Source organism: Cygnus atratus, chromosome 16 (assembly GCF_013377495.2).
Source record: "Cygnus atratus isolate AKBS03 ecotype Queensland, Australia chromosome 16, CAtr_DNAZoo_HiC_assembly, whole genome shotgun sequence".
Lineage (NCBI taxonomy): Eukaryota > Metazoa > Chordata > Aves > Anseriformes > Anatidae > Cygnus > Cygnus atratus.
Window position 1 is genome coordinate 15,781,302 of NC_066377.1, and position 7,032 is coordinate 15,788,333.

The following is a 7,032-nucleotide window of genomic DNA, read 5'->3' on the forward strand; positions in this document are numbered from 1 at the left end:
GAGGAAGTAGTCTTTTTTTTTCTTTTTTTTTTTTTTTTCCTGTAATACTGCTTTTGTCTTTGTATGTTACTGTTGCACTGAGCAAGCAGTGCTATAATTACCTTTAATTAATATCAACATCAACGCCCCAAGGAAATGCAAATGAACCACTGTGCCACCAGCACAATTACATTATGTTAACCACCAGACACCCATGTCCATCATCCCCATCTTTCTCCTATTCTCAGGAGCAGCTCGATCACCACCTCATGGCTGCTGCATGGAGGGGGTGAGATTGGAGACGTGTGTGGAAGGACACCTATGAGAGGTGGTGTGACCTCAGGCAAGTGGTTTGCAGGGTGAGGGAAAAGGTGGGGAGCTGGGGGCATGTTGGGGCCCTTGAGCTTCCAGGCACTGAAGGCACAGGAGGCTGCCGACATGGTCTGTATGCTCCCACATTGTTTTCTCAGAGCTGCCCTGTTGACAGACCGATCTTTCTCCCCCACGTGGTTTGAGACACTTTCGGTGACCTCGGGCCTCAGATGTTCTGCAGCCAAACCTCATTGGCGAAACCTGGTCACCTCCTGGGCTTTGCTGGACTCCAGTCCTCCTGCCAGCCCCCTTCCAGGGCTGCCCTAACTTCGTCCCATCCAGCGTCACCCTCACAGCAGTGCCTGCACCAAGACAAAGCAAATAAGCCTGGTGTTGCTGTCTAGAGCCATAAGTGTCTCCTCGGTGCAGGTATAGTCCTTCTGAGTATGTATGTGTGGTTTCAGGATTCCAAATTGCCCTGAACCTGGTTCCTCCAAGACTGGAGGAACTGATCTGCTCATATTTCAGGTTGCATGTCACCTGCAGCATGATGTTTGAGACCATTTCTCTTTCAAGACCTGTTGCTGAGGCTCTGTCCTCTAAGGCTGTCAGGACTGACCACTGCAGCCTGCTTCCTCTTGTCCCTCTGCAGCCTGAGGCTGACGTGCCCAGAGCCAAGGCAGCCTTTCCTTTGCCTGGTACTGCAAATCACCCGTGTTAGCACTGGGAAGTTTTCCTATTCACCAAAGGAAGAAGGTGTGGGAGAGCAGCACCCTTCTCAGAGGGGTCTCCTCATCATTTCAGTTGCTGCGAGTAACCAGCATATGGAATGACCTTAGTACTAAGGCCTTAAAAGGGACGTAAATAAAATCAGCTCATGATTTTTGTTTCTCTGAGCATTGGTCTAGGAGAGGTGGGCCACAGCCTGCTGATCTGTACCCACATGGTCCTGTTGGCTTTAAAATGTGGTTGGGGAAGACCTTGAGGAGACACTGATCTGGCATTTGTAATCCCCGGTGTTTCCACTTCAGAGACAACCACAGCTAGGTGACAGAAAGAAGCAATCCTGTTTGACTAAAGGATCCAATTGCTTGCTGGGGACTCTGGACAAAGTTGTGAGGGTTTCAGACATGATGGGGAGGTGGAAAGCACAGCCTTCACACAAGGTAGCACAATGAAAAAGGCAGGATGGGCTTTCCTTTTCAGCAGCCACTCCTGGGCCCACACTGTTGTAGTCACAACCTCAGCACAGCAAGACAAGCAGGGCACTGACTGCAGGCTGTCCTGGGAAGGTGCAGGAGGTGCTAGGATGCAATTTTAGTGCAAATATCCTGAAGTGTTAAAGCTCTAAAACAACTCTTCAGGCTGGGTCTGTGTGAGAAAGGGAGGTCCCTCACCTCCTGCTGTGGGGGGGACTTTCTACTTCTCTTCTGAACTTGAGTCAGCCAACTGCCCCCGTCTGCTTCTTGTTAAACCTGAGACAAAATCAAGTCCTCCTGCCAGGGAACCAGCAAAGTGACCCGCCTGTGCATCTCCGTGCCCCAGCTGGACCCGTGTTGGATCTGGTAGGTTAGAAAAGCTGTGAGCCTGAGAGAAGATGCTGGGAGCAGAATGCCCACGTGGCACCACAGGGACAAGGGGACTAGCAGCTCCAACACAGGGGCAATAAGAAATGGGTGAAGAGCACAGTGAGGCATGCCAGCCGCCAGCAATGGCAGGGACTGCTGAAAATGCAATGTTCCCCTCTTCCTGCTATCATCCATAACTCAAGTTCCCCCTAATACCTAGATTTACAGGCTGCAAGTTCGGGTATAGTCATTACAAACGTCTGGTCTGCTCTCCTTTATATAATAGACCATAACATCTCTCTGTGCAATACCAGGAACAGAAATAATGAAAATAAATATATTTGTGTTCTTGTACCTTTAATCCTATAATCATTTATCTGGTTAAAACAAATAGATTGAGCTCCTTTGTGTCTCCTAGAAAGAACTAAATTTCATATGAAGGATGCTCGTGGCCTGATTTGAGAGCTATCACTGCCTCACATTCAAGAAAGAAAAAAAATGATGCTGTGTATAGAGTGCAGAGCACAGATGAGATATGTCTGTTCATAAACAAAGAGATCTGTAGTCAGTGTTGAGATTGGTTTGAAGGAGGTATGAATGCAAAAACCTGTGTATGAAAGCACCAGAGGAAACAATTAAGCAAGGGTGGGAAGAGTGACAAAGTCCTGCTAAACCGTGTTCCTTGCTCTGGGCCCATAAGGGCTGTGCTGTGTGAAGGTCCCTGTGCAGATGATTTGTCAGCAGAAGAGTTGTGTTTGGGTCACGGGAGGAGGAAAATGAGGTTATAGCACACTGCATATGCTGTTTCTTTTCCTGCTTTCCTGACAGGAAGATAAGGTGAACAAGGACACAAAGACAATAAGCACTATTCTTGCACAAGATTTATGGAAATTGAAGTAAGCAAGATGTTGTGGCAAAAAATCCACCCATAGTGACCATTAACTCTTAAAGGTGACCCAAAATCCACATCACTGTTAATCAAGAGGAACCAAGAGATGTAGTGGGGACTCGACAGCAGCATTCTTTTTCTTTCTTCTCGTTTACAGATGATACTAGCAAGACCACCAGGAAACAAATCTTGTAGCTTGTGAGATCATGACTGAGAAAGATGTAGGAGAGAATGAGTCTGAGTGACTGAAATCTGTTTCATTTGAAAGAAATACCATCTTCCCTTCCAGTAATGTTCTCTTTCAAATTTTCTTTCATTAATTTACTAAATTAGCAGTGAGACAATTGGGTTCTGCTCTGCCTGACTAGAGAGAGGCCAGCAGCACTGGAGAGAAGAGCAGAGGACACGATTCCCTGTGAGTGGAGGTTCACCAGTTCTTAGCGTGCAAACAGCAGAAACCAGCTCTGAGGTTCCTGGCGGAGGAACAGGAGATGGAACAAGACTGGATCCTGTCCAGTCCATGCAGTAGGATAATCATGACACCCAGCAGGGAAGAGGGATACTCCTACTGAGGTGTCCCCCGACAGGTGGCACATTCCCTCCCCAGGGCCCGGATACTCAAGGCTGGGCAGCCTTTACTTGGTGAGGAGGGTTTCATTAATCTGCACTAATGCCGCTTCTCACAGGCAACAGCTGCCCTGGGGAGCCTTTATGTCTCTGCATGATAAAGGTTCCTGCGGCAGTGCCCCGCAGGCAGCCTGAGGGAGTGAGGTGGGTCTGGTATGGCAGCAGACCAGGAGATGCTGCTCATGATGGTAGACCTTCCTCCGAGGGGATGGGGAGCAAGAAGGGCACAGGGCATCCAGTACCCAACAGGATATGAAACAATGAAGGAGAAGGGCAAGTAGGAAGGACCTGATTTAGTCTGACATCATGGTATTGAGAATAAAGCCATTCCAGACTTTAAGAGAAGAAAGAACTTGAAGAGTTCTTGAAGAGGACTTGAAGAGAAGAAATTCTTTAATTGCCTTCACACTGAGGAGAAGGAGCCTGGATAATAAACTCTGCTCACATACGAGCATGAATCCAGCTAGGAGAGAAATATAATTGGAATGTTAAAATCAACAAATGTTAAAATCAACACCTTTAGGGAGGAATGAGGGTCCAAAGAGGGACATTGAATGTCATGGTGCTGGTAAGGGGCAAGGTCAGCTTTTTGAGTCATACCTACCTGTAAAGCACATGATTATGAATGGTCACAGTTCTGTTTCCTATCAGAGAAAGCAGAAGATGTATAGAACCTTTCACAACCCACCAGCTTAGAATGGCTTGGGTTGGAAGGGACTCAAAGATCATCTAGTTCCAACCCCCCGAGCTTGTCTAGGTGAGCCTAGCAGCCTGCTTTGTAGGCATCTTTGTGATGTTGTAGTGGGTTTACGTGGCAAGGTTTTGGTAGCAGAGGGCCATAGGGCTGGCTTCTGCGAGAAGAATCCAGAAGCTGCCCCATGTTAGATAAGGGCCCCGCTGCTGACCAGAGACGAGCCAATAAGCGATGTTGTTTTTGCCTCTGTGAGAGAATATTGCAAGGGAAAAAAGCTGCTGGGGAACAGCAGCTGGGAGAGAGAGAGAGGAGTGAGAAACAGCCTTGCAGATTCCAAGGTCAGTGCAGAAGTGGGGCAGGAGGCACACAGCAGCAGTTCCCCTGCGGCCTGTGGAGAGGCCCCTGGTGGAGCAGGCTGTCCCCCTGCAGCCCATGGGTCCCACATGGAGCAGATCTCCACGCTGCAGCCCGTGGAGGAGCCCCCGGTGGAGCAGGTGGATGTGGCCTGGAGGAGGCTGCGGCCCATGGAGAGCCCCCGCAGGAGCAGGCCCCGGGCCGGAGCTGCAGCCCGTGGAGAGAAGCCCCCGCAGGAGCAGGAGGTCTGGGGGGAGCTGCCGCCTGTGGGGGACCCAGGTTGGAGCAGTTTGCTCCTGGGGGATGGACCCGTGGTACGAAGCCATGTGGGAGCAGTTCTTGAAGAGCTGCTGCCTGTGGTCAGCCCCCGCAGGCTCAGTTCGGGAAGGACGGCATCCCGTGGGAGGGACCCCACATGGGAGCAGGGGCAGCGAGTGACCGAGAAGGAGCAGTGGAGATGAAGCGCTATGGACTGCCCACAGCCCCCATTCCCCCATTCCTCTGCACCGCTCGGGGGGAGGAGGTGGAAGAGGGTGGATGGGGGGAAGACGTTTTTGGTTTGTTTTCTTTGTCTCTCACTTCTCTAGCTTGTTACTAATAGGTAATTTTTTTTTTTTTATCTCCCTATGCTGAGTCTGTTTTGCCCGTGATGCTGCCCACCTGAGTAAAATCATCACAGATATGCATGGAAAACAGGTTGCCTTGGTATGAGGAACTTAACTGGAGTGACCTGTGCTGAGAACTGTATCCTAGTATGACCCTCCAAGATGGACTTGAGGGCCGTGGTGACTCAGCAGCTGGACTCAAGACATCTGTACAAAATGATCATTAAAATGCACTCTGCCTTGATGCGTGAAGGACACTGTAGTAGCAGGACCTGTGTGTGGCACAGATGGTATCTTACTTGAAAAGAGGGTCCTTTTATAGCAGGTTGGTATCTGGAAGGATGTTGATAAATTAGAGATAGTTTAGAGAAGAGCCACAGGGAGTGAGTGCATGGTGTGGCTCACACAGGGAGATACCAGGAACAGAAGTGCCTTAACTGCAGAACACAAGTCCATAAAATCTTGACAACAGAGGCTCCAGAACCCCAGCAACATCCAGGGACAGGCAGTATGAAGCGTACGCCAGTCCAGACCACAGGAAAGGTAAGGTACTATTTTTCAAAAAGAGCAATCAGCCATTAAAAGGATTACTCTCCACTGAGTGCAGCAGTGCATTCTCCATCCTGGGCAAAAGTTCAAGTTACCCGGGAGGTTTTTCCCAAGATGTTTAGTTCAAACACAGTTCAGAGATCTGAAGGATTGATGATTTCAGCTATTTCTTCTGCAGTTGCTCTTACCTTTCCAAAAGTGGCTGTACTTCTGGGTTAGGGCACTGTGATAAATGGGACAGTCACACAAGTTCAGGACCTCTGATTTCATGTTTACGTCTTCCAGGAGACAGACCAGACTTAAGGCATTTTTTTTTCTTAAAATAACACTGGGAGTACCACAGTTGCAGAACAGAATCAAATGTACATATCGCCCCAGTACTGTTTAGTCACATGGATGGGTTGGCCCAAATGCCAGACCCTCTATTGGGCCAGGAAAAGCAGTGGTGAACTTCCCTGCTCCAGTGAGGTGTTACGGAGAGGTTTGGGATCTCCTGGTCATTGGTCCCAGTCTCTCCCAGTCTGCAGGAACACTCATTTCTGGAGTCGGTGGGGGGGTACAAAGCCATATGGGAGTACAATGTTTTGGGAGTGTCCTGCCTCCCAGGTGCTGCAAGAGTTGAGCCTGGGACACAAACCCATGGCCAGCAGTGGCCTCTCTGCTTGGAGGTGCAGCCAGCAGCATGGGAGAAAGCCCACAAAAGTCTGGGAAATGCAAGGATGCAGTACAGCTCAGCTCAGAGAGCATGAGGAGAAACACCAGGCTGCACTTGCTCAGCCTGTAGGCTCTCTTCTAGAAACCCGGCACTGATCACAGACAGGCCACTACCCCAGGCGGCCACCTATAAACAGCACCTCAATGCCAGTGGGATGCTCGCAGCCTTTCTCATGTGGTGAATGCTTTCCCATGGTATTTTCTACTCTTTCAGCAGTTTTTTCTCTCCCCTAATGCCTGAGCTGAAGCCAAGGGAGAGAGTGTCTGGACCTATGAGAGAACATTACTGTTACTGCTCTGGCACTTGGACATCACATCTTCCAAGAAACTTAATGTTTCTTCCCAGCTTTCTTTGACTGAAATCAAAGGAAGATGTGAACACTGCTTGAAGTAACACCAGGCACACAGGGAATGCAAACAACTGCCTGCTGCCTCATGCTGACGAACCAGGCTGGGACAGAGCTCTGCACTACCTGCTGGCCAGTGCAGGCTGAGCTGAGGCCCCCTGAGGGCTGCAGGGCTGCCCTATGGCACCACAGGCTGGTTGGCTACAGCCCAAGGCTAGGCAAGACATGGGCTGCAATGGTGGCTGTGCACCTTGAAGAGGTTTTCTGGGAAGGCTATGCATGACTACAGAAAAGAAAGGAGGCACAGGGACAGCGATTCAGCAACATTGACCAACAGCCAAAGAAGAACAGATTCCTGTGTGCCTGCAGCTGCACTCACATCCAGCTGTGGACT